The sequence below is a fragment of the Schistocerca cancellata genome, chromosome 6 (genome assembly GCF_023864275.1).
Source record: "Schistocerca cancellata isolate TAMUIC-IGC-003103 chromosome 6, iqSchCanc2.1, whole genome shotgun sequence".
Classification (NCBI taxonomy): Eukaryota; Metazoa; Arthropoda; class Insecta; order Orthoptera; family Acrididae; genus Schistocerca; species Schistocerca cancellata.
The window spans coordinates 154,849,105-154,876,441 of record NC_064631.1 but is presented as its reverse complement, the minus strand read 5'-3'; the positions used below and the strand labels follow the sequence as shown (position 1 = coordinate 154,876,441).

The 27,337-nt window shown below is 38.9% G+C and overlaps 1 protein-coding gene and 1 pseudogene across 1 annotated transcript in view; one reads left to right on the top strand and one right to left on the bottom strand.

The window, feature by feature from the left end:
- LOC126088217 (neural-cadherin-like) overlaps positions 1–27,337 on the bottom strand; it is a 117,619-nt gene that overhangs the window by 39,540 nt on the left and 50,742 nt on the right. The window lies entirely within an intron of this gene.
- Positions 5,459–5,576, top strand: LOC126089940 (5S ribosomal RNA; annotated as a pseudogene).

Sequence of the window (27,337 nt, the reverse complement as noted above, 5' to 3'; positions counted from 1 at the left end):
TCAAACGGCACGCGGGAAAAACGAGCACTTAAATTTTTCTGTGCGAGCCCTGATTTCTCTTATTTTATCGTGATGATCATTTCTTCCTATGTAGGTGGGTGCAAACAGAATGTTTTCGCAATCGGTAGGACAAAACTGGTGATTGAAATTTCATGAGAAGATCCCGTTGCAACGAAAAACGCCTTTGTTTTAATGATTGCCACTCCAATTCACGTATCATGTCTGTGACACTATCTCCCCTATTTCGCTATGATACAAAACGAGCTCCCGATGAATCAATAATTTGATTCGATTTGATTTGGCCGGCCGGAGTGGCCGAGCGGTTCTAGGCGCTTCAGTCTGGAACCGCGCGACCGCTACGGTCGCAGGTTCGAATCCGGCCTCGGGCATGGATGTGTGTGATGTCCTTAGGATAGTTAGGTTTAAGTAGTTCTAAGTTCTAGGGGGACTGATGACCTCAGCTGTTAAGTCCCATAGTGCTCAGAGCCATTTGAACCTTTTTTTTTTTTTTTTGATTTGAACTGATACCTCCAGTACGGTAGCCATGAATCTTAATCGCTAAGCTACACTCGCTTGATCAAAGCGTGACTAACGTTATGAGAATAGAACTATAAACGTATGAAACTTCAACACCGATTTCCCCGGAAACTAGGGGCCGTGTCGCAAGAAAAGCCACTAGCGTACTCAAGACAGGTATCTCTACAACATGCTGTAATTTACCGTCTAGTAAGGTCATCCGGAGACCAGTATCAGTTGCAAAGCGATTTAGAAAAGATTGCTGTCGCTAAATAACGAAAAGTGTGAGGTGATCCACACGAGTTCCAAAAGAAATCCGTTGGAATTCGATTACTCGATAAATAGTACAATTCTCAAGGCTGTCAATTCAACTAAGTACCTGCGTGTTAAAATTACGAACAACTTCAGTTGGAAAGACCACATAGATAATATTGTGGGGAAGGCGAGTCAAAGGTTGCGTTTCATTGGTAGGACACTTAGAAGATGCAACAAGTCCACTAAAGAGACAGCTTACACTACACTCGTTCGTCCTCTGTCAGAATATTGCTGCGCGATGTAGGATCCTTACCAGGTGGGATTGACGGAGGACATCGAAAGGGTGCAAAAAAGGGCAGCTCGTTTTGTATTATCACGTAATAGGGGAGAGAGTGTGGCAGATATGATACGCGAGTTGGGATGGAAGTCATTAAAGCAAAGACGTTTTTCGTCGCGGCGAGATCTTTTTACGAAATTTCGGTCACCAACTATCTCTTCCGAATGTGAAAATATTTTGTTGAGCCCAACCTACATAGGTAGGAATGATAATCAAAATAAAATAAGAGAAATCAGAGCTCGAACAGAAAGAAAGAACCCTCTGCCAAGCACTTAAATGTGAATTGCAGAGTAATCATGTAGATGTACCTACGAGTCACCGAAATCCGTGATTAAAGGGTCTGATCGTCTCTTTGTAAGATGCAAGTTAGACTTATTAGGAGCATTATAAAGAGGCTTAAAATGAAAACCACTGAAGGGATCGTAGTGGGTTTGGGTTGTTTGGGGAAGGAGACCAGACAGCGAGGTCATCGGTCTCATCGGATTAGGGAAGGATGGGGAAGGACATCGGCCGTGCCCTTTCAAAGGAACCATCCCGGCATTTGCCTCGAGCGATTTAGGGAAATCACGGAAAACCTAAATCAGGATGGCCAGACGCGGGATTGAACTGTCGTCCTCCCGAATGCGAGTCCAGTGTGCTAACCACTGCGCCACCTCGCTCGGTGGATCGTAGTGCCACTGTATATGAAAGAAGGCGTGGTTCCTATAAGAGTGCTGAGGTCCAAACCCCGTACTGTACACTTAAACAGCTTCTCTCTTTACTCATTTCTCTAATAAGACATAGCTGCGCAGCAGGTCAAAGCAGAAGACGACAGGCATTGCGGACTTAAATACCAAGGGGCCGCGGAAGTGTTCTATCAAAAGAAAAGGATGGCTGTAAAGGAGGTAGTCCCACCTACCCCATCCACGCAGCAAGGCGCGCGGCAGCCGGTAACAAATGCTGCGCCGTGCTGAACAGTGTGAGAGTGCGACTGATAGCGCCGTAGCTGGGACGCGACCTTGTCGGAATATTTATGGAGCCAGTCGTCTGGGAGCCCATTCACAGCGCCGTCTCGGGGGCGTTCTCCGGAGTTCAGCCGAGCGTGGCGGCTGTCGCTCTGAGATGGCTCTCTAGCCCGGCACCGCCCTCTTCCAGTGTTAACTTCCCGACGCCAGCCCAAAGCGGGCCTGTATTGTTTCCTCAGAAGCGACCATCCATCTTGCGTAATGCCTCGTGAGTAACGACCGCTCCGCTGTCCGGTGAGGTGAATACTTCCCCGCTCTCTCGAGACAACGAAGCGCCAGGCGCGCAATATTAGCCCGCGAAAAGTCGTTGCCCATCTGGCAAGCTAGACACACAGGCCGCGTGACAGAGGGCTCAAGCTCCAGGCTCATTAATACCCTTCATAAGAACCTTGTAACATACCGCAACTGAAATTTCAGTCTCGCTTTTAAAGTGATCGGTGTAGTAACGAAAATGATCTTACTACACAGAATCTGCACTTGATCTTCGATCCATCCGTCGTAATTTATATTTCATGCGGTGAGAGAAGATCCCTGAGGGCTGTTGCCAAGTGTAAATGCGTGCCAGCAGCACTGACCTAATATCTTACAAAGGAATCGTCGAAACCTGCCCTGAAATTTTTTATTCGTGAAGAATACACAGGAAGAAACACTATGTCAAAATTTTAGCTGCTAAGACACTCACCACGTACTTTTCTAAAAAAATGTTGAAACTCGCCAAATTCCTAGCACGCCACGTTGCTGGTGACATGTACACCCCTGCCGTAGCTGTAGCGGGCAGCGCATGCGCAACACAGTGGGCATATGTTCTTGGCTGACAGCACTCCAGTAAACAGATAATACGGCACAATGCGTACGTAAGTTGTGAAGCGAATTTCAGTTTCTGTAATACAATTGTTCGTAGTTATTATTCGATCAAATTTGCAGCTCATTTAATACCCGTAATAATTATCAGTTGCCTTCGCTGTATCGCTAAGCGTTACAACGGAGGCAAAACGGAGTTAATTTTCGTTTTGATTTCTTGGTGTATGCTTGCCAACAGCATCCACCTTTGTGCAGGTTCCAGAGTTCCGCAGTAATGTGAATCTAGTTAATATTTTCAACCTTGCAAAATCAAATATGAATAACGTGGTATACACACGAAATCACCTGTTTATTAATTAATTCTGAGTATTCATTCCCTTGATGTCGATACTTCGTTAGAAATCGTGGAAACATTACAAGAAACAGGAAATAACTCTTGACAATTCCGTGACTTGTGGTTCGAAAAATTATTGTTGCGCTAAGTAAAGTCCACAACAAACAAGCCCAAAGAAAACATGTACAGTAATACACTACAGTGAGAAAGGAAAGGCTGTAAATTTTGTTGTTAAACAAAGAAGGAAGAAAACGGTTAAAATTAAACAGTGTGCAAAGTCGGCTTCGTTTTGTAAAATCTGAACATGAATTGTACAAATGGAAAAACGTTTACACGAAGTACAAAATATGTACTAAAATGAAACTCGCAAAAATATGAAAGAACTATTCGAAAGATTTAGAACTGTTTGTGATGATCAGTGCACCGTTACTGAGGCAGATGTACAAGACTGGGCGCTCTTAATTACTAGCCCATTGAACATAATTGATTTCCAGGCTTCTGCGACCTGGTTTAACAGATTCACGAAATCATACTGAAAATAAAGTCGCAAAATTATGAAGTTTACCTCAAGTAAACATATAGAGGAGATATAATTAATAGATAATACTGCAGAAAATAAAGCATTGCTTTTGTTGGATTCTTGGCCTGGACATAACACCTCTAAGAAAGGAAACACTGTTAATATAATCCGGATATCAGCCAGAACTAATCGTGTGATTCAGCATTTCGATAAAAAAGGTCAAAAGTGTACAGCATTTTTCAGAAAACTGAAATAAAACTTCTCATAATTTTTTTGTCAGATCAGCTTTATCAGGGGACAGAATTGTTAAACTTAAGTCGTTTGTGCATTGTCAGGTTGCATCTCCACATTTTACGAATTTGATTGAGTATGCATGGTACGCAGCGCAAATATGCATGGTACAAGCGCAATATGCAGAATCACGTCCACGATCATTTCTGACTCCCCTCCATTTTCCGCTAAATAAAACAATTAATTTCTGTGAAGTAAATTGTTAGTTTTCTTCATCCAAAAGACGCTTTGAATTTTTTTGACGACTGCAGGGAACAAACAAGGAATTGTTTCATTGTCAGCAAAATTTACATTATTCAAAAATTAACGTAAGTCTCGATTGACGGAAGTCATCTGTAATGTAATGTCATACACTGCCTTTTCTTTCCTCTGCTAGTGACTTGTTTAGCAATTGCATGTGCAAAAGTTTAGCTGTCGATATGAACTGCATGTTATTTAAAAAGAATTAATGATTCGCGATGTTTTTGGGTATAGTTTCAGGGCTTAAAATTAAAGTGTGTGCAATTTGGATTTCGCGATAGACAAACGCTAATCCACTTGTCACGGATGCGTCTACTTATTCGCCGATTCACGCATTAGGACTGTAAATGGGAAATGCCTTTACGGCCGCTCCCATCAGCCAACTTTGCGTGTGTGATACAAATCGCTGTTATAAGCAGTTATTGTGCGGTAAAGTAGTAGCTAAAATTTCTTTCGGCGTATTCTTCCTGTCTAAAAAGTTTCAGGGTGGTTTTTGACATGCCGGACCGGTCCCTTCCATTGTCAGTTGCCTAGAACGGCGGCTACACTACCCCAGACGAGCCATAATTAGCTTGTGGTATCGCATGCAATGGATCGTTACAGACGAGCGATTTACCAACCAATTTCAACCAGTATTTCGAACGACACTGTATCGTGATGTTCCACTATGCAACTGAACTTCCATGTTTAGCAGCCGTGCCAGCAAATACATCTTACAAGTTCTCTAATCCTGTTTCACTGATTAGTCTTGTAGTTTAACTATAAATAATTACGTAATGATTTTGCAATCTCTCTGTCTGTAGAGATGCTATCAATAGTGGCATTGCTGGTTTCCATTCCTAGTTTAAATTGTATGAGGAAGAGTTAGATTATATGAAATGACGATGAACTTAAGTATACAGGTAGCTGTATAGCAGGTACACCCTAAACATTTAAAATAAAATCCTCACTACATATTATCTCAACATCTACATACATATTCTGCGTGCTACCATACGGTGTATGGGTACCATTTAGCACTAGTAGTAATTGCTTTTCTATTCCAATCGCAAATGGAGAGAGGAAAAAACGACTGTCTGTATGCCTCCATAAGAGCCGTAATTTTTCTCAGCTTGTGCTCGTGATTATTATGCGAAATTTACATTGGTGGCAGTAGAATCGCAAATGGCCTTGTCGCAGTGGTAACACCGGTTCCCGACAGATCACCGAAGTTAAGCGCTGTAGGGCTAGGCTAGTACTTGGATGCGTGATCATCCGGTCTGCCGAGTGCTGTTGGCAAGTGGGGTGCACTCAGTTCTTGTGAGGCAAATTGAGGAGCTACTTGACTCTGAAGTAGTGGTTCTGGTCATGCAAACTGACATACGGCCGGGACAGCGGTGCGCTGACCACATGCCCCTCCATATCCACATCCAGTGAAGCCTTTAGACTGAGAATGACACAGTGACCGGTTGGTACTGCTCGGGCGGAGTTAGTCGGTTAGTTAGGCAGTAGAATCTTTCTCCAGTCAGCAGCAAATGCCTTTTTTTCTAAGCTTTCTCATGTGTGTTTTGTGAAAAGAACATCGTTTTCCCTCCACAGCTTCCCATTTGAGCACACCAAGCACCTCCATAACACTCACATGTTGACTGAACTTCCAGTAATGAATCTTGCAGCATACTTCGGAATTGCTTCAGTATCTTCCTCTAATCCAATCTGGTGGAGATCGCAAACACTTGAAAGGTGCAGTCTCTTTCATAAATGAATTACACTTTACTAAAGCTCTCCCCATAAACCGAAGTCAACTATTTATCTTCCTTACTACTGCCCTTACATGTTCATTACTTTTCATATCACTTTGCAATGTTTTCATAGAAATTTAATAGTGTTACTTTGTCAAGCAGCACAACACTAATACGGTAATATGAACATTGCAGGATTGTTTTTCTTCTCATCTGCATTAGCATACATCTTTCTACCATTTACAGCAAGCTGTCATTCATCACACCAAATAGAAATTCTGTCATCCCGTATCCTTTTACAGTCACTCAACAACAATACTTCCCCATATACTACAGCATCACAAAAAAGCAGTCACAGATTGTGACTCACCCCATCTGTCAGATCATTTGTAAATACAGAGAAGAAGAGCAGTTCTATCACACTTCCCAAGGACACTCCTGATGATACCTTCATCTCTGATGAATATTCGCTGCTGAGGATAATGTACTAGGTTCTACAACTTAAGCTCATCCTGTTTAGAAGTTGAAAAATTTAATAATGTGTCCAGTTGTTTCACAAATAGCCCAAAATTGTTAGCCAGCATACAGTATGTTGTGACTACTCCCACGAATTTCTACTTCTACAGCACAAGTTTTAAAACGCTGCTCCCTGCAAAATCTGAGAGTATCAATGTATTTAGATTTGTATTCCTTCTTAAATACAGGTGGTAACAATGCCCTCAACTACACTTTTCAAAGTAGCTTGAGCTACCTGAATAAATACAAATACTAATGCAAATTCATTACTCCGGAAGGGCACATCAACCACGATGAAACTTCTCTCGCTGAATTTACTGTAAGCATTTATCATGTAATTTGAATTAATTGATGTTTACGTTTTAATGTCCAAAGTTAAAATCTTGTGATAGATAATCACCTTAAAGTCTCTGTTGCCTCTAAAAATTGTGTAACAAATTTAAATTCAATGTTTCCCTACAAATATTGAAAGCCTGTTCTTTGTTTTAATTATGGCACGAGTTATGCTTCTTCCTGAAATAGCACAAATTTTTGCATCCGATGAAGTTTTCTACCTGAGAAGTGACATAATATTTCGCACAGTGAAAATTGCCAGACCCCACCGGTGTATTTCTGGGACGAACAGTTTACCCTTCTTGCTGTCAAATGGAAACTAATTTAAATAGAAATATAGTAAACAACATTCAGCTCATATCACACTTCACTTCTAATGCTGCTATAGCACCACTTTGATTTTGAACTGATCAAATTACAAAGAGAAAAACTTGACTAAAGTGCATTTGGGGTGTTTGCAGTACTTAAAGTGTGCACTAAATGTTGGCAATTCATTGATGGTGGTCTTAGCCAGTCATGTGATAGTATAGGATTGTCAATAAGAATTGCTGTATCTAATGATTATTTTTGGCAGAAGATATGATTTAACTGTATTTGAAAAATAATGTCATTTGAAAAAAAAAAAAAAATTTCTACTCACCCAGCGGTAGCTTAAAACTGGGAGATAGGGTGTAACACAAGGCAGAAATTACTGACAAAACTTTGTGCATAAGTTAATAAGAGCGGAAAGCTAAGTTTATGTGGGAGGGGGCAGGGAGGGGGGCAAGAAGAAGTAGACAGGGCAGAAAATGAAAGATACAGAAAATTAAAAGTGAGTGAAGAAAGGAACAGTTACTGTGAAGAAATGCTGAGGCCAAAGAAATTAATGTAAATTAAGGCCAGGGATGGTTAGAACTGGGTACATGCTGTAATACCAGTTCCCACCTGCACAGTTCTGAGAAACTGGTGTCTGGTGGAAGAATCCAGATGGCGTATGTGGTGAAACAGACACTGAAGTCACAACTGTCATGCTGTAGAGCATACTCCACAACAGGGTGTTGTCTGTTGGCACTGTACATATTCTGAATATGCCCATTCATCCTAACTGATAACTTGGTGGCAGTCATGCCGATGTAAAAGGCTGAATAATGTTTATGTAACAGCTGGTATACGGCAAGTGTCAATTCACAGGTGGTTGTCCCATTGATAATATATGTTTCATGTTTTTCCAGTTATAAGGTTGGTGTAGGTTGTGGCAGGAAGGTGCATAGGGCAAGTCTTACAGTGGGAACAATCATAAGGGTGGGAGTTACAGGGTCGGGAAATGGGTGCAGAAGGAGCGTAGTGTCTGACAGGGATACTACAGAGATTGAGAGGGTGACGAAAAGCTAGTCTAGGAGTGGTGCGCAAAATCACATACCGAATGGACCTCATTTCCAAGTACGATTTTAGGAAGTCACAGATTTGTCAAAGTAGCTGATTAGCACATTCAAGACCAGGTTAATACTGAGTGACAAGAGGTGCACTGCTAACTTGTCCTATGGAGCGATGAACGGTACCAGGATTGAATGTGATGACCCAGGAAATATGCTTTTGAACTAGGCTGGTGGGGTAATTACGTACAGCAAAGGCTAAGGTAAGAATGGTGGTATATTGCCAAAAAGAGTCAGCATCTGAAGAAAACACCTTATAGGGGAAGAAATGTGTCACATGGAAAGGATGGCATCTATCAAAATGTAAGTATCGTTGTTTGTTAGTAGGTTTAAGGTGAATAGATGTATGTTGTTCACCTTCAGGAAGGATGAGGTCAATGCTAAAAAGTGGCATGATGTTCGGGATAGGACCATGTGAAATTTTATTTAGAGATTTCAAGAATTTTAACAGGTCAGACTGAACAAAAGTCCATATGGAAAACTCGTGCATGATGTTTGTCAGTAATTTCTGCCTTGTATTATGCCCTATCTTCCAGCTTTAAGCTTCCAGGTTTTCACATCTCATCTGATGCAGTCTCCAACATTTAGTTTTTTTCCTCATCACATGTGGTAAATCGCCTCTGTCCCAGGGTTCTGGAAGACTTCTCCGAACTCTACCCATTTCCTAAACCTCACCAATTACTTTCTTTCATCCCTATTCTTTTCCCTTCACCCCCTTCTGCCAGAAGAAGGAGACACTGGCTCCAAAAGCTTGAAAATTTAAATATGTTTATATGTGTGTTCTCCTGCCACTACTTCGTGAGTACATTTTTACCTATCTAGTTATATTGATTGATCTTATTGATTTAATTACATTTGTTTTTGATATGGAAAGCACCAGCATAACTTGTAGTAATCTGGTTATTATGATTTTTAAGGCTGGTTACTGATTTTCATATGTATTTGGTGAATGGAGAAGAAATATACAGATGTGCTCACACACTGACATGTAGTGAAGACCAAGGCCTAGATTAGGTTGGATGTAACCATCTGAATGTCAGCTGGCAAAGCCAATGAATGTGAATGGAAGAAATCTAGATATACGGTACTGGCAGACTGACCCGTAGCGTAGCCTGAGGCCTAGGTTACACTGGAATTTGACAATTTCTTTATGAGCTGATAAAACCAACAAATCTCAACAAGAGAATACGACTGCCATAATAGACTGATACGTAGTGCAGCCCAAGTTGTATGTTTGTCATAGCAATAACTTACTTGTATGTCTTATTTCCAATTTTGCCAAAAATTGTGAGTATGTCATCAAATTCTAACCCAATAAAACAAAATACCAGCTAAATTGATTTGTGAACCATAGAAAATTACAGACGAGTAGCCCAATTTGCTACCGACAACCTACTCATGATTCATTGCATTCAGTTTCCTTCGTTCATCACACACGTTGTTACCAATGTCGGCACGCAATACAACTGCTCCTGACACTATGTCGACACCTACCAGTTTCTCCCAAGTTGAAGAAGCTTGATCACTTTATGTAGTTGATTTAGAAATCTCTCCTATTATGACATTATTATCTAGCATCCTGTTTATAAAACCTCTAAGTTTTATCCATTTTGGATTCATAATTTTTTAGATAACACAGGGTTAAAGTTGTCTCAAAACAAATTTGCTGTCAGAGTAAATGGTTTTTGAAGCCTTGTATCTCAAAAGAGATACCTGATACATGCTTGCTTCAACTAACATTTGAAAGAGCATCTTTTTCTCAATAAAATATCAAATTTCCTTAAAGGCCTACAATTACCCAGTGAAGCTATTCTGTCATTCAGAGAAGTATGGATTAAAGATGAAAAATTAATTTTTCCCTACTCAGTCTTTTGTCACATCAGATCAGTGCTGAAATTCTACATTTTATTGTTCTGCTGTTGTCAATGTCTCCCACGAACAAGAATTTTTGGGAATATAGCTTGGTGAAAATGAGCTACAAAGTTCACCAGAAATCATAGCATTGTTTTCATGTTAGTGGTCATATTTTCTGGCCTCCTTGGTTTCGGAGGATGAAGGTGCTCCATCAATCATTAATGGCAAGCTATTGCAACAAAATTGAAGCATTAATTGGTTTCTCAGTTGCATAATTACATTTATTTTTGGTTGATCTATTTTCCAGTGTCTGCTGATGTATAATTCCAGCTATTAGCTGCTACATGTTGGAAACTTTTTCCTCTGAACCAAAGAAATTACTGTCGAGTCATTCTGGCCAGAGGTTCAGTGATGAATATACAATTTGTCTTGATCATAAAGCCATTTTGCTAACAACATTTGAATTGCTCAAAGATAATGCTATAATCCTTTTTAAAGAAAGATTCATCACAATCAGAAAGAAATGAGATGGATTAATGAAATTTTGACAAATAAACCAAATATTTTAGCAATAAGGTTAAGTGTGGCAAAAGTTGTGTTTAAACTGTCAAGTGAAAATCCAAAACAACTGACTGCTGTTACAGCTTTGGATGCATCTGATGAGGATGTGCAGATGGAAGAATGTGATAGTTTGAAAGTAGTTTTAGTTCTCTTGTGACTTTCCCTCTTAAAACTTAGAGGGTGAGTAGACATGTTAAAGAATGTGTCAAATGCAAAGTTAAACGGTACAACGTTTGATAAGTAGCAAGGTAGCATTTGCCAGGGTCTTCCACCATGGTGAGTTGTTCAGAAACAAAATCAACTGTTGCTAAGGAGTTTGAAAGAAAAAAAAAGAAATACTCATTGCTTATCAAAACAAGTACCATGTGTGGGCTCAGGGAGAGTGAGTGAGTGAGTGTGTGTGTGTGTGTGAGAGAGAGAGAGAGAGAGAGAATAATTCACATGCATGTCTAAGACAGTAGTGAAGCTCTTCAGAGTCTACTGAAAAATCTGAAGGAAACTTACAATTAGAGTCAGAACATAGAAATGTGTTGAAAACAGCGTAAGTTTTTTTGTATTTTCTACAGTTTCATTGGATCCGTCCATGAGTTGAGAGCTCACTGCCTTATGCATGCTAACCAGTTTAACATTTCACTGGTGGCTTCTTGTTTCCATGAGGCAGCCGTCAGGGCAGCAGTCAGTTACGTGTGCTGCAGGAGAGTGGCAGTGAGACCTGCCTCAGCCATATGTTATTTCATACTCTGTTCTGGTTAAGGAAAACTTGTTTTAGTAGTATAATTTGTGAGTGCATGTGATTAACTGATTATATTGAGGCTTGTGCAGAGGGAACACCTGTGTCTTTATTTTGAGAATTAGATGACAAACCATCTTCAAGCTGGATTTATGAAACAAATTGCACCTATAAACATAAGCGATCCACACCACTCTCAGACGTTAAAATAGTTGGTGGGAAACAAAACAGAAAATTTTCAATTTTTATGGTATAAAAAGTATCCCTGCATTACAAGTTGCTCTGTAGCAAATAAACTTTGTTGTTACATGTGTATTTTATTTATTGGGTCTGGGATTTAAAAAGAATGGACAGCAGTTTCTTTCAAAGAATGTGTGACAAAATATTTTAACAGAAAATCCAAGAAACACCAGAACTCAAGGAGGTACATTCAGAATCCAGAGTACTTTAAGCTGTTGGGTCATGGATGAACCGAACATTTAGTTTATGAGGGAGACAAACTTCTAGCCATAAAACTTAATGTGGCTGTGAAACAAAACAGATTCATAACCAAGAGACTTACTGATGTTGTTTCTTTCTTGGGCAAACAACAATAGCTTGCTGAGAGGACACTTTGAAGATGGAAGTTCCAACAACAAGAGGAATTACTTGGAGTTATTGGAACTTTTGTCTACACAGGAATGGTTTATTCATGAGCTCCTGCAGAGCACTTCTGGGTTCAGACAACATCAACCAAAAAAATTAACTGAACTGATTACCGATGCCATTAACAATCACATAAAAGAAGAGATACAGTCGTGCGTCTGTTGGAATGAAAGCATATGAAACCTTGGATGTTTCTTGTATGTCACAAATGAGGATTCTTCTCAGGTTTTGTACACAGATGGTCCCATAGAAAGATTTATTGGTTTCCACAATGTTTCTAGTGACAAAACTGCTCAGGGTTTATCAGAAATTGCCGTCGATGTTTGGGGAATTTCTGACAAAACAGTAAGCCAAACATATGATGGGGCCTCGGTAATGGAAAGTAAACATTGGTGTGTCTAAAATTCTGTTGAAAAAAAATTTTTGTGAGCTATAATTTTTCACTGTTATGTTCAAAAACTTCATTGTTACATTGTTCTAAAAATATCAAAGCAGTCAAGCTTTTCATGTACAACCTTGTACCATTCCATCTGTTTCTAACAAGTTCTTAAAGAGAACACAACTCTTACAAAATAAAGGATTCAGATTGCCTCAAACATGTACTACATGCTGAATTTCAATTTGTGAGCTGTTCAGACATTATACCTCAAATAGAGTGAGTTGAAAGACATTTTCCAAAATATCACCCCAGATGATGAATTCTAGGATGCAGAGTCATTTACAGTGCTTCTGGCTTGCTCAGATTTCTTAATAAAACTCAATTCCTTTTCCTACCATGCCTTTACAAAGAAATATTTGTATATATTTACAACCTGTATCCATTTATTAAACACAAAACTGCATATGATATTAGTATGGGCAATGCTGAAATCAAGAAGACTGTCAGTTCATTAAAGGATATGAGATCAGGAAAAACTGTGACCTCATGTACTGAATGCTGTAACAAGAAATTTGATGCTGAAATAAGTGTTAAGATGTTATCTTACAAGATTTTAGATAACATGATAGTGCAAATGGATATGCAGTTTAGAGATCTACAGAATATTCAATTTATAGAGTTGCTTGATAAGAATCTATTAGGAAATTGCAAATCAAATTTCCCAACAATGAAACTGAATGGCCTTGAAACAATTTACCCATTCTGGAAAATGATATATGAAACATATTTATTGACAAACATAACTATTTACCACATACAGACCTCCTTAAATTCATAATGGACAATGATTTTCAAAATATTTATAATAATTAACAAAGCTCACATTCCCTTTCACTACAGCATTTTCTGAAAGAAGTATGAGCACCCTTCAAAGAATTAAATTTGGTTTTATGATTCAATGACGTACAATGGGTAAAGTTCTCTCTGCGTAATTCCCACAGAGAAAAATCTGGTTAAATAAGTTACAACTGATTAGAAATTTAAAGATAATATGATTGATAGCTTTGCTACCAAGAAGAATCAACATACAGATCTCTATTATAAAAAAAAAAAACAATAAGGTAATCCTACCAACAATTAGTCAACTAGCTTTGCCCCTTGTCTAATTGATGTTTGCCAATAGCATCACTAACAGAAGCAATAAATTTTTGAGGGGTCTGACAGTCTGCAGTACTGAATAAATGCTGCGTCATTGGGACAGGTATCCTGGAATAACTGCAATTGAATAACACCTTAGTGATTAGTAAAAGGACACAGATCCTGAAGAAACTGTGAAGTACAAACAGTGGATTCAAACAAAAACGCATCATTTGAAACCATGCAGCCAACAGCTTATTTTGTCACAGAGATGTGATCAAAAATCTCTGACCTCACTACTCACCAATTAGTTAAAAAAATCAAATCTCAAAACTATGAAGTAAAATTCAAGGCCTGGTGGTTTTGCAGAAAATTACTCCTTTGTTGTCCATGATGCTGTCCCAGGTTTTCATAGGGAAAACAGTCAAGCTACTATGTATCCCACTGTTTTCTATTTTATCAAAAATGAGAAAATACAACACAAAAGTTTTTATGTAATTAGTGTGTCTCTGAGAACTGGACCCAATGCAGTCCATATCTTCTTAGCAAACCTTGTGGGTTTAACAATACTAAAACTGACAGGTCTGCAGAAAATCATATATTTCATCAGCCCAGTACAAATGTTAAGTAATTCCACAAGTTAGGGCTACATCTCAAAATTTTGGTGTAAATGCTGAGTCATGCAAGAAGTCTTGAAAAGTCAGCATGAGATGGAATTGGAGAGACTGCAAAACAATCAGTTACACCAGCTAGCTCAAAGGAAAACCTATCTTCATGTCTTTTGATTTCCACTTATTCTGTGAGCAAAATTTTAATGAAACTGAATTCTTTTCTGCTGAGAAGATCCAAACTGAAACAGCCAGAGCTGCTTCAAGAATTTCTGGAACAAGAGACAGTCGCTTTATTCCAACTAAAATCAAAACAATTCAAGTGAAAATGTTGCCAAGTCAAAATGTTGCTAGGGGACTTCTCGTGATCTGTTGCCAAAATATCAGAACCAACTGGTGATGCCCAGAATTTATGGTTTCAACACTGGAATGAGGGAAGTATGTTGCATGCATACATGGCAACAGCTGCTGGGTTGACAATATTTGTGAAATCCCAGGATAATGATGCACTTTTAAATTTCATGCATCCTTGTGGCACTTTGAAATTGTTTCAAAGGCTATTCTAATAGATACATACTCCACAATTGGCACTTTATCACAAATCTACTTGTGCAACCTACAACAAGATTCATCAATACAGTTTCCTAGGGCTAGTTAAAAATATTAAATGGCTAAACCTTTAATGCTGTCAGTATGTCAGTTTGGGAGCTATGAAGACACCCAAACATATGGCTTGGAAAATGTTAAATTGTGCCAATTAGGCAATCAACCAGCAGGTTTGGAAACCTGGGAAAGGCCCTCCACCCATGGGTGTACTTGCCAGTTGAATAAATGACAATTTTGTGTGGCCACTTAGTGATGAGGATGCCAGTTCTTTATTAACTGGTAGTGGCAAAATCCACCAACGCAAGCTATTAATTACATTGTGACTGACAACTACCTTAAAAAATCCTACATTTTCTGATCCTCTCAGATGTTGTTTTAATTAAGAAACTTAACTGGATGAATGTAGGCCTTTCAGGAAAAAATCGTTTGTGGAAATTCGTTATTCTGTTGAGAAAAAGGTGGCCTTTCAAATGGTAGTTAACACAAGTGTGTATCATGCATCCTTTCTGAGAGACAATGGTCCAAAATTCATTTACTTTGGGAGGAGATTTGTTTTCAGTCAACTTCACCCCTGCTAAATTATGAACCAAAAAGTGGTAAAACTTAGAGGTTTTATAATAAAAACAAGAGAGAGATATCTAAAACAACTACATAAAGCAGTCAAGCAATTTCAACTTGCAAGAAATTTTGTCACAACAAAATTTATTGACAACCGAGTGTCACTTGGAGCAAAGGCAGTGTGCCAAATGATATGTATACAATGTTCACAATGCTAACTGTTCAACTGCCTTACCAAGTTTTGTAGCTTTACCACAATTAATCACTGAATTACAGCAATTGAAACATGGTAAAAAATTTTAAATGTTACCATGAAATTTTTGCATCCTGCCCTGGTCACAAAGTATTAAAATTTGGGACCAAGAAATTTGTAAATCTTAGATTGGCCATTTAGCAAATAGGTGCAACAAATTTTAACAAAATGTGAGATGAGATGCTTGAGTGAGGACCACCCATAAATCTACATTGCTTGACACGGAATCATCCATTTCTCAGTATCCCATAAGCGACCTAAAATACACCACATACTGACTTAAACCACATAATCATTTTATTCCAAGTTCCAATTCACTTTTCCTCTCAGTTTTTTTTCATTGTATGATTAGCTTCACATATAACTCTTAAATAAAATATCCCTAGGCTACTAAAGTTTTACACTTAGCAGAGCACATAAATCTCATTTCTCCATATCTGGAGCCAACTGGCAATATTAGTGCACTTTTCTTTATTCATAACAACAGAATTGGATACACCAATAATCACCAAACAGAGGAGATTATAAGTGGTGGACAGGCATATTTAAAAACAGAAAATATCAGCTTTTGGACAAAGTGCTTCCTCAGAAGATAGACAGTGACACACACAAACACACACATTTGTACATGCACAGCTCACACAAACATGGCAGCCTTTGTCTCATGACACTGGGGCACCTCTGTGGTGAGTACCTGTCTTGGCTGAAGTGGGTAATTGGGGTACAGAAGAGGAATGAGGTGGGGAGCGAAGAAGAACGGCAGGGTAGAGTGGGGGATGATACTATTCTCAACGGCAGTGACTAGCGATGCGAGGTGGTGGTTTTGTCAGATAGTTCTGCTGATCTCCTTGTAGGTGTGTGATCACAGCACCCTTGAGAAGACAGTGCCAAGTGTGTGAGCAGTCTGTGTGTGACTGGATGTGTGTCTCTTCATGTGATGTAGTACTTTGGGTGATAGCTGAACGTCATACTGCAATCTGCTTTTAAATGTGCCTGTCGGACTTTCCGTGACTACCCTATGTGGAGAGTAGCAGCAGGAACATCCAAACCAAATGTGGCAGGTATTCTCCCCAGATCTCACGGCATTACGGTGATTACAATAGCAGCATTATATCTCCGGATCTCATTCAAAACTGTAGAAAATTGTGTGCACATATGAAAGTTATCATGCTCAAGCGATTGATGTTTGCGGAATCAAAACTGACGGGGCACAGTGAAAATCAGAATGATGTCCTGAATTACCTCGATCCTGGTCAGCACATTTTCGAGATCTTTCGCCCGCCGATAACATTTGGTGATGGGTTTGTTGACAGACTGGCATGTAACCACTCACTAGTCAATACAACAGATATACTGTGACACATAATTGAAACAGCATGGAATGTTGTGGTTTCAGCTGTCATCCGAGCTCATTTCGACTCGATGTCCAGTTGGGTTAGAGCCACGACGAAAGGAGGCAGCTCTGCATACTAAAGTTTGCAACTTGTACACATTCAAACAGCCTATAAATTTAATCATGTATGCTTTCTACGACACTGTATATGCACAATAAAGAAATCATTATTTGCTACCTTTCCTGATGTCACAATTAAGTGGCCATGAGTGTATATTATTTTCTGGAATGTATTTTACATTGACAGACCTATCTGTAGCGTAGCCATAGGGAAAGATTGGTTTAGAAGCTGACAGTTTGTTTGGGAATATTCTAAGTCAACAATATGAGTATGAAATCTTTTTGTTGTGGTGACATACTGATGTGTGGAGTTGCCCAAGGTCTAGTTGTGAGCTGGCAAGGCCAGCTAATATGATGTCATAAAAATTATTATAATTTTTTGTTGTGGTATGTGTTTCACACATATTGAATTTCAATGAGTGTTTGATGTCCTCCATTTAGATGATGCAAAAGCAGGGAGGTAACAGCAGGTTCAGTATTTTCATTTTAAGTAATATCCACTCATTTATGACTCTACAATTTCCTCACTGTAAGCCTGCCTGACACCACTGAAGAGGTTGTTGTCTGTGTGAAAATTGTGCATCCATCTGGCATATATTGCATTGCTGTACTGAGGATATGAAAGAGAAAACAGATTGATCAGCTGCTTCTTTTCTGCTAGTTCCTGCTCTTGAATTTAATAGTGAACAGCAATATGCGAATTACAGTGCACAGTTTCCAGCCAGCAGTTTATTGTTTGTGAAGTCAACATGCTGGTCAGACTCAATGCTTATAAAGACTTCATTTCTGTGGCCGCATTAACAGCCACTGGAACATCCCACATCATACCTCAACGACAGGAGCAAAATCTGTTATATGTGCCACAAATTTAATTCTCAAGTCACCAAACATCTGGAAAAGTGTGAACCCTTCTCTTTTCCGGGTCACAGAAGAGGATATATGTCAGATTTATATACAGGCCCTGTATTTGACAGAGAACAAAATTGTTGCCCAATGAACACATTATTCAGCAGTTACAGGAGATGAGGAAACATTGAAGGCTGATCGTATTATTGCTAAATCCTTTAAACATTATATCCTTACGTAGAATCTTCATTATGGCAAGAACGGAATATGCATATAATATACAGTGTACTATTGCCAAACAGTATGTTGTTTTCACCTATTAAGAACTTACTTAAGTTGTGAATAAGAACAGCAAGCAAAGTACTTTGTGTGTGTGTGTGTGTGTGTGTGTAGATGTAAATGTAATGGTAACTTGCTACTCACCAGCTAGAGGAGGCATAGACCAATAGATTGGCACATTTAAAAGTAGACTAATCTATTGGAAAAGACTCTCAGACCTAGAAAAACACACATTCATTCATTCACACACATGCAACTCACACATACATGGTCTCTGTCCTCTCTGGGCACAGAGACCTGACATAGAGATGACATAGGTCATGTGTATGTGAGTTGTGTGTGTGTATAAATATGTGTATGTTTTTCTAAATATCAAGAAGGACTTTGTCCTATAGATCAGTCTATCTGTAAATACGGCATTCTACTTCTCAATGTCTCCTATATGTAGTGGGTAGCAACCTATCCTAATTCATAAACTTCTTATTCAGTCCTGTATTTTCCGGTATAAATGTGATATGTTTGCCTTAAAATTTACAGTACTCACATCCTCTGATTTGTTACACAGGAGACTTGTGGGGTGCCTTTTTTATATGAAAAGTAAATAAATATAAAGAAAATTCAAAAGAATGGAAAGTATGACATTGATTTATAGGAAATTCTGCAATACTATTTATAGTTATAATCTAATAATAGGAAGTCCAGGATGGAATTTAACAGTATTATGAAAAGGAAAGTTGCTACTCACCATATAGTGGAGATGCTGAGTGGTAGATAGGCACAACAAAAAGACTGTCACAAATAAGCTTTCAGCCAACAAGGCCTTTGCCAAAAATAGACGGCGCACACACACACACACACACACACACACACACACACACACACACACACACACAAAACACACACTGGCAGTGTAGCTTCAGCTGCCAGAGACTCTGCAGTCATGGGTGTGTGAGTTATGTTTGCGCGTGCGCGCAATACACACATTGTTGTTGTTGTTTTGGTCTTCAGTCCTGAGACTGGTTTGATGCAGCTCTCCATGCTACTCTATTCTGTGCAAGCTTCTTCATCTCCCAGTACCTACTGCAACCTACATCCTTCTGAATCTGCTTAGTGTATTCATCTCTTGGTCTCCCCCTACGATTTTTACCCTCCACGCTGCCCTCCAATACTAAATTGGTGATCCCTTGATGCCTCAGAACATGTCCTACCAACCGATCCCTTCTTCTGGTCAAGTTGTGCCACAAACTTCTCTTCTCCCCAATCCTATTCAATACTTCCTCATTAGTTATGTGATCTACCCTTCTAATCTTCAGCATTCTTCTGTAGCACCACATTTCGAAAGCTTCTATTCTCTTCTTGTCCAAACTATTTACCGTCCATGTTTCACTTCCATACATGGCTACACTCCATACAAATACTTTCAGAAATGACTTCCTGACACTTAAATCTATATTCGATGTTTACAAATTTCTCTTCTTCAGAAACGCTTTCCTTGCCAAAAATAGACGGCACACACACACACACACACACACTGGCAGTGTAGCTTCAGCTGCCAGAGACTCTGCAGTCATGGGTGTGTGAGTTATGTTCGAGCAAGTGTGTGTGTGTGTGTGTGTGTGTGTGTGTGTGTGTGTGTGTGTGTGTGCGCGCGCGCATGCGCACATGCATGCCATCTATTTTTGATAAAGACCTTGTTGGCTGAAAGCTTATTTGTGGCAGTCTTTTTGTTGTGCCTATCTGCTATATCATGAGTAGCAGCTTTCCTTTTCACAATATAGTTATGATCTGTTACACAGGAGCTAGTTAAAATTACAGTAAAACATCTGACTAAAAAAGCTCCACTGAAAACTTTTGAATTGTTTTTTTACCTGCATTATTGCACCACAACAACTGTGGTACCATTTTTAAATGTACAGAAAATGTATTTTTATTCAAATTGTCAAATTGCCTTCAATAAATTAAGAAATTGCAGGACTATCTACTAAAAATTGTACAGCTATTGTTTCAGTGAGCCATTCTCCATGTAAAATACATTCCCTTTTAACTTATTTTAATCTTTAGTCCCCATATGTAGTGGTGCCTGGGTATAAAGTTTTAGTTTTTAGTTTGTTGTGGAGGTTTGAAATTTTCTTTGTTGCCAGTGATGTAACCTGGCTTGAAATTGTAACTTTCAAGTGAGTGGTCGTTATTGTAAATGAAAATTAAAATTTATAAATTCAGAGAGAAGGAATATTTAAGTAATTGGTGACATGAATCTCACTGTTGAGCTACACATGTCAAAAGATTTTAGTTTAAAGCACTAGTACTGTGATATTGTTGGTTGAATGTCCCCAGAAAATTATGCCATACCTAGTAACTGATTCAAAGTAGCTGTGATGCACTACTTTTCTAGTGCTGATATGAGAGGCACCAGATACAACCCTCACTGCAAAATGTAGGGTATTTAATTATTAGTTAAAAAGTCTACATGTGCTTTCCAATATGCTGCACACATGTAATATGCACACTATGTAATCAAAAGTGACCTGAGTAATGTGTAGCTGACCACTATATATCGTGAGCAGTGGACTTGCCAGTATAAAACGTGGTGGGTGGGGGTTGTACTGTCAGTATAGATTCAATAACAGCAGAATCACTCAGTCAAGAGAGGTCAGTGACTGCAACTGTTGATTCATCATTGGCGGTCAACTGTTGGTGATCCGACTATGAATGAGAAGTGTGAAGGAACAACCACAGTTAAACCAAGACTAGGCACACCTCACATACTGAGAGACAGGGACTGTCAAGCAGTGCAGAACGTGGTTGTAAAAATTCACATGAAGTCAGCAGAAAAAACCACTCATGAGCTCTTAAGTTCTATCAGCATTCCAGCTAGCAAAATGACTGTGCGTAGGGAGTTAAAAAGAATGGGATACAGTGGTCAAGCAGCTCGTAATTAGTCACACATTTCAATAATCAAAGTTAAGTGATGCTAGATGTAGTGTAAAGAGTAATGACAGTGGACAGTGGATTATTGGAAACAAGAGATTCTGAGTGATGAATCATGCTATACTGCTATATCCTATGGCATTCCAATGCAAAGTCTGGTGAACTTTACCTGCCATTATGTTGTTCCAACAGTAAGGTATGGAGGAAGTGGTGTTACAGTACATGTTTCTTTTTTGGCGTTGGGTTGTGGTCCCCTTTACTGCACTTAAGGCAACGCTAAATGTGAAAGGATATGAACACATTTTGTGGCATTGTGTACTGCATACTGTTTGGAGTCAATGACTGTATAATGCACCAGATCACAAGGCAGCAACTGCGAGGCAGGTTTGTGGGCAGTAACATTTCTAAAATGGACCGAGTTGGCCAGAGTCCTGGCTTGAACCTAAATGGACATCTTTGGCATGAGTTATAGCGTCAACTTTGTTCCAGCCTCTGGTGCCTGCCACCATTACTTTCTCTCGTTTCGGTTCTTGAGGAAGATTGGGCTGTCATTCCTCCACAGTCAGACACCTCATTGAAATTGTCCCCAGCTGTTATAAAGGCAAAGGGTGGGCACATCCCATATTAATGTCCACTAATTGATGTCTTTGTTCATAATGCCAGTGATCACATCATTCTGAGTTTTAGCAGAACTTTTGTCTCTGATGGAGAACCTATTTATTGAGAAAGTGATCAATGCCCTTTACTAATTATGCATAAAGCATGTATTTATGTTTCAAGCATCTAGATACATTGGAAGCAATTGGTTCAGTGACATCACAATCGCCATCCATCAGCGCACCAACAAATATGTATTTACGTTCTCGTAAGTCGAACTTCCATCTAAATTTCTTTTTTGAACTCCGATTACTATTGTTTTTGTAATGCAAAACATTTATTACATTTAATTTCATATTATTACAATCTGGGATCACAAAGCTTCTTATGTCTCATTGGATGACTTCTGTGCCTATAAAATTACAAAAACTGAAATGTCCAGGTAATAGGGTTGTCTTCAACAGTATGAGTTCTAATTTCATTCCACCTTGAAAATTCTGCTCATCTATGTCATTAATGTGCTCATGCTGTTGTCACAGTGATGTGCCCCATGACCTGGATAATCAACATTCAGAATTTCATATGTTTTGTCATTTTGTACAGACAATTAGTATATGAATGTTCCAAAAATGTTTGTCAATAAGAGGTAAGTAAATTAGTAACAGATCTGTGGAATTATTCTGACATATTTTTATTTCATTTTTGTGATATGCAAATGGAGACACTTCAAGCAAAACAGCTTGTGACATTTTTCACATCACAGATATTCTTAATGAAAAACTTAGTTTTGATTCTCATTATAAACAGAATTATGTGTGAAGTGTAATTTTACGAGACCAATTAATACATCAAATTTGTGTGGTACTATATTTAGGTCATTGATATTTATTGCTAGTGCTGGCAAAACATGAAGAATAATGTGTTTCCAGCAGTTTCTCATAAAGGATGCTATGTTGAGGAGTAACAGTTGACACCGTCTTCACAGCACGATCACACAGCAGCCTATTCTTGTTGCTATTGGTACTGAGCCTTGGAGTCATCATCAGTAAATATCCTTTAATTGAATATTATGTAAAGCTAATTTCACATTGTTCTACTGATAAAGCACATAAAAATGCACTCCAAGCAACTCTAATGAGGACTAAAGTAGCATTTTCGAGTGATATTGTCTACCACATGAAACAGATGACGAACAAGTCTGTATATTCAGAAAAACTAAGTTTAAAATCATTATCAGAAACACACAGTCAAGATGCTTGAATGTTAGGAGAATGTAAAAAAAAAATGCAATAAAGATGAGTTGGTGGATAGTGGGGGAAGTGAGACATTGGGACAGAAACATACATATTACTTTCAGCAACAGTTGGGATTTAGAGGAAAGAGGTGGGAAGTGGTGATGGTGGTAGTTGTGTTGTTGGTCAAAAATAAGGACGGTGGGATAAATAACTGAGAACACAGAGGTTCAAAGGAGATAAAGTGAAAAAAACTTTCAACACAGAGAGGCAGAGCAGCAGTTTCTACCTGTGTGGTACTGAAGGGCTGGTACTGGACATCATGGCATGGATGGCACATAATTATAATATTATAATTTTATGAAGCAATCACAGTCAAAAACACTGCTAAGCAGGATGCTCTATGACCAGGTGGTCAAATTTGCCATCATTAAGTGGCCATTCCTGGGAGCAAATGGCTGATTAATGGTTATGCTCACAGAGAATGCTGCAAGGTCTTTGCAAAGAGGCTGGCAGATGATATGGCTAGTCATGGATATTTTTCTACATCTGTTAGATTAACTGCTGTCTTAACACAGAACTGGGCTATCAACCAGCGTCAGCAAATGGGAAAGATTCTAACAACTGTATTGTTCAAAGGGGTAGACTTTGTTGACCATGGTCTTGGTAACCGGAGTGGGGTAATGATTGAGCCTGATATTGTGTGTACGCACTCAGATAGCATTTCAGGCAGTGCAGGAAGAAAGGCGAAATATTCATCATTTCAAGGCATTACACAATATAGTCAAACTATGGTAGAGGCTGATGACAGAGCAGTTCTGTGATGCAACGTCTGTCTATATGCAAGCATGAATTGGAAGATTTGTTTGTGGACCAGACACAGATGGTACTTCCTGCTTTAAGGTGGTGGTGGTGGTGGTGGTGGTGGTGATAAGTTCCTATGGGACCAAACAGCTGAGGTCATCGGTCCCTAGGCTTACACACTATTTAAACTAACTTGTTTTAAGGACAACAAATGCACCAGTGCCCGAGGGAGGACTCAAATCTCCACTGGGGGGGGGGGAGACTGCTTTAAGGATCGTACTGAGACACTCATTACTTACGACTATGGACAGAATCAGGAATCTTAAATAATTCTGAACTCTGTTCTTAATGAGTCAAATACGTATTCTAGAATAGGTAATTTTTACGAGTTTAGCCTAGCTGCTAGGGGCACAGAATGCATCAGTGACACACTCAGCTGTAGTTCTGAAGTTCTTGGTTTTCAGATGGGTATTTAGAATGATCACCTAGATTTTATGATGTTTATAAAAGAGTACTAAAGATGTGTTCACTTAAAAGAAGCCATGTTTTATCTGAAATATGTAATGTGTCATTCAAGGCATTTTTTCAGAGAGATTTAAAAATGCCATTGTTAAATTCTTCTATAAGAAAGGTGGCAGAAGAGATGTCAATAACTACCTACCTGTTTAACTAGTGACATAATTTTCCAAAATTTTTGAAATGGTGGTGTATTCTAAAATAGCATCCCACCTGAGCAACTAGTAATTTTACAAGCATTAAATAACAAAACGGCACCGGTTGGTATTTTCTGCAATCTATCCAATGCATTTGACTGCTTGAAGATGTCCAGTGTAGCTTTGGATGAAATGTCAGGGATAGAAAAGTTCCATGGACCACAGCCATACAACTCGGAAGAATTCTCAGTATACTAACACTGTTCCTATGGAAGATGAGGTAACCGCTCATTTCACCCCAAGAGGTGAAACTGTGAACAGTCGAAACCTGCAATCAGATCCAAATGTCATGGAAAATTGTGGAAAGTTGTCATCCTGCAGCAAGATAATGCTTAGCTGCATTCTGCCAAACAGACGGCCAAAACAATAAACGAGTCAGGATTCATTGCTCGAACACCTGCCACACAGTCCAGACTTGGCTCCAATTTCCACATGTCTGGACTGTTGAAGGAAATGCTTAGGGGAGGAAGATTTGCAATAATTGATGCAGCAGTCATTGATGTGGTGCAAAATTCATTGCAGGAGTAACCAAAATACTTTTTTTTTCCCAAAGGAATCAAAAAACTTGTGAAACACTGAACAAAGTGTGTCAAACTGCAGGAAGATAGTTTAGAAAATAATATATGCTTCAGACTCCAGAACAGTGGGTGGACTCTGTGGAGCAAGTTGCGCTGACCATCGACATTGGAATAACTGCTGGCCATTATTTTAGTGTTGAAGGTCAGCGCAACTTGCTCCACAGAGTCCACCCACCATTCTGGAGTCTGAAGATGGTTCTCAAATAGAATCGAAACCAGTCACTCCAATAAAAATAAAAAGTTGTAATCAAGACTGTTTTAGTCTTTAAATTTTAATTTTAAAAGATCGCTGATAAAGTTTTCAAAAATTTTAATATATGCTTCAGTTTTCTACCATTAGAATAAATATTCCTTTCTCAAAAGTCCCTTTACTTATTAATTATTCCCCCTTCCCCTGTATTTCTATTATTGTAATGTGTAAAGGTGATTGGTAGGAATTACTAACTCACATCCATATATTACAAAAACGATTTACAAACTGATTTGTTATTTGGATACAGGTTGACTCGTTACAGATCATTATGATTTATAATGCAAATGATCCATGAAACACGAAACTAACTAACTGACTGATTAACCTGCAAACATAACAGAGATTTGCATATCATCTGCTGCCCCTCTAAAGAAAGTGGATTTATGTAAATGAAGTGAATCTCCAACCATTTATTAATCTACAAGGTCTACAACTTTGCTTCTGCCATTTTTCCCAAACATTTGAGGCTTTAGTGAAACAAACTGGTTACACGTGTATCATTCGAAGTATTTTCCATCGCTGGCCACTACTTTCTCCCATCTTTCAGGCAGTGTATGAACCCCGCATCAAAAAAAATGTTCATCTTTTGAAGCAATCCACAAATCGATCCAATTTGTGACTTCATCATGAGATTGGAAGTGTTGGTCAGCCAGGCCATGTGCCATTGATCTAAATAGGTGATAGTCAGAGGGAGCAATGTCTGGAGAATACGGCAGGTGGGGTAGGACTTCTCCTTTTAATGTTTCAAAGTACGTTGTGACCTCTTTTGCAATGTGGGGTCAAGCATTGTCATGTTGAAAAATCACTTTATTGTGCTTCTCGCTGTATTGTGGCCATTTGTCTTCTAGTGCTCTGCACAAACACATGAACTGTGTTCAATAACAAGCACATGCGATTGTTTCACTTGGTTTTAACACCTCATAGTACACGACTGAGCTGGTCCCACCAAATGCAGAGCATGGTCTTGGAACCATGAATATTCAGTTTGGCCATCGACGTGGAAGCATGGCCTGGATATTCCCATGATTTTTTGCATTTAGGGTTATCGTAATCAACCCATTTCTCATCCCCGGTCACAATGCGATGAAGATATCCCTTCCATTTTTGCCTCTGAAGCAACTGTCCACAAACACACAAATGCCGTTCAATGTCTCTTGGTTTCAGCTCATACAGGACCCAAGTTCCTTCTTTCTGAATCATGCCCATAGCCTTGAGACATTTAGAAATGGCTTGCTGTGTCATTCCCACTAATCATGTCAATTCTTCTTGAGTTTGATTCGAGTTTTCACCCAGCAATGTCTCCAATTCTGCATCTTCGAAAACATTCTCTCTTGCACCACTATGCCGGTCTACAACATTAAAATCACCGTTCTTGAAGTACTGAAACCACTCACGACATGTTCTTTCACTAACAGCATCCTTACCATACGTACTTGAGAGCATTCAATGAGACTCAGCTGCTGTTTTCTTCATACTGGAACGAAACAGTAACACCTCCCGCAAATGACAAGAATTAGGCTCATATACTGACATTTTCAATCAAGAACAACTTTATGATGCAGACACAAATTGACTAATGTTTGAATGAGATTATGTTGACCTTGAACCAAGCTAACTGAATGACGTCTGCGATCTGTTTCTTTCAACCGCTACTTACTGCTGTCGCCACCTATCAGCAAATGGGAAGCAAAGTTGTACACCTTGTAATTTTTTTTTAAGAACAGTTAAAAACATTGTTCCTGGATTACATGATTTGCAATTGATGGATTTTAAACAAACAATTTGGTAAAAAAATATTATTATAGGTTCACACCACTGATGTGTAATGAACAGACTGACTTTTATTGCTGGTCATGATTGTGAATGTTCCACTATCTGGTAGAAGCTGTGCTTAAATTCATGCATGAAAACGAACACTGGGTTTATGAAAATTTGTTATTTGAGCTGTTTTAAGAAATACTGTCTATAGCAAAATATGAGGCTAAAAAGGTGTGATTCAAGTGACAGAGAAAAATTTTCTATCACTGTGTTTCAATAACCCCTATG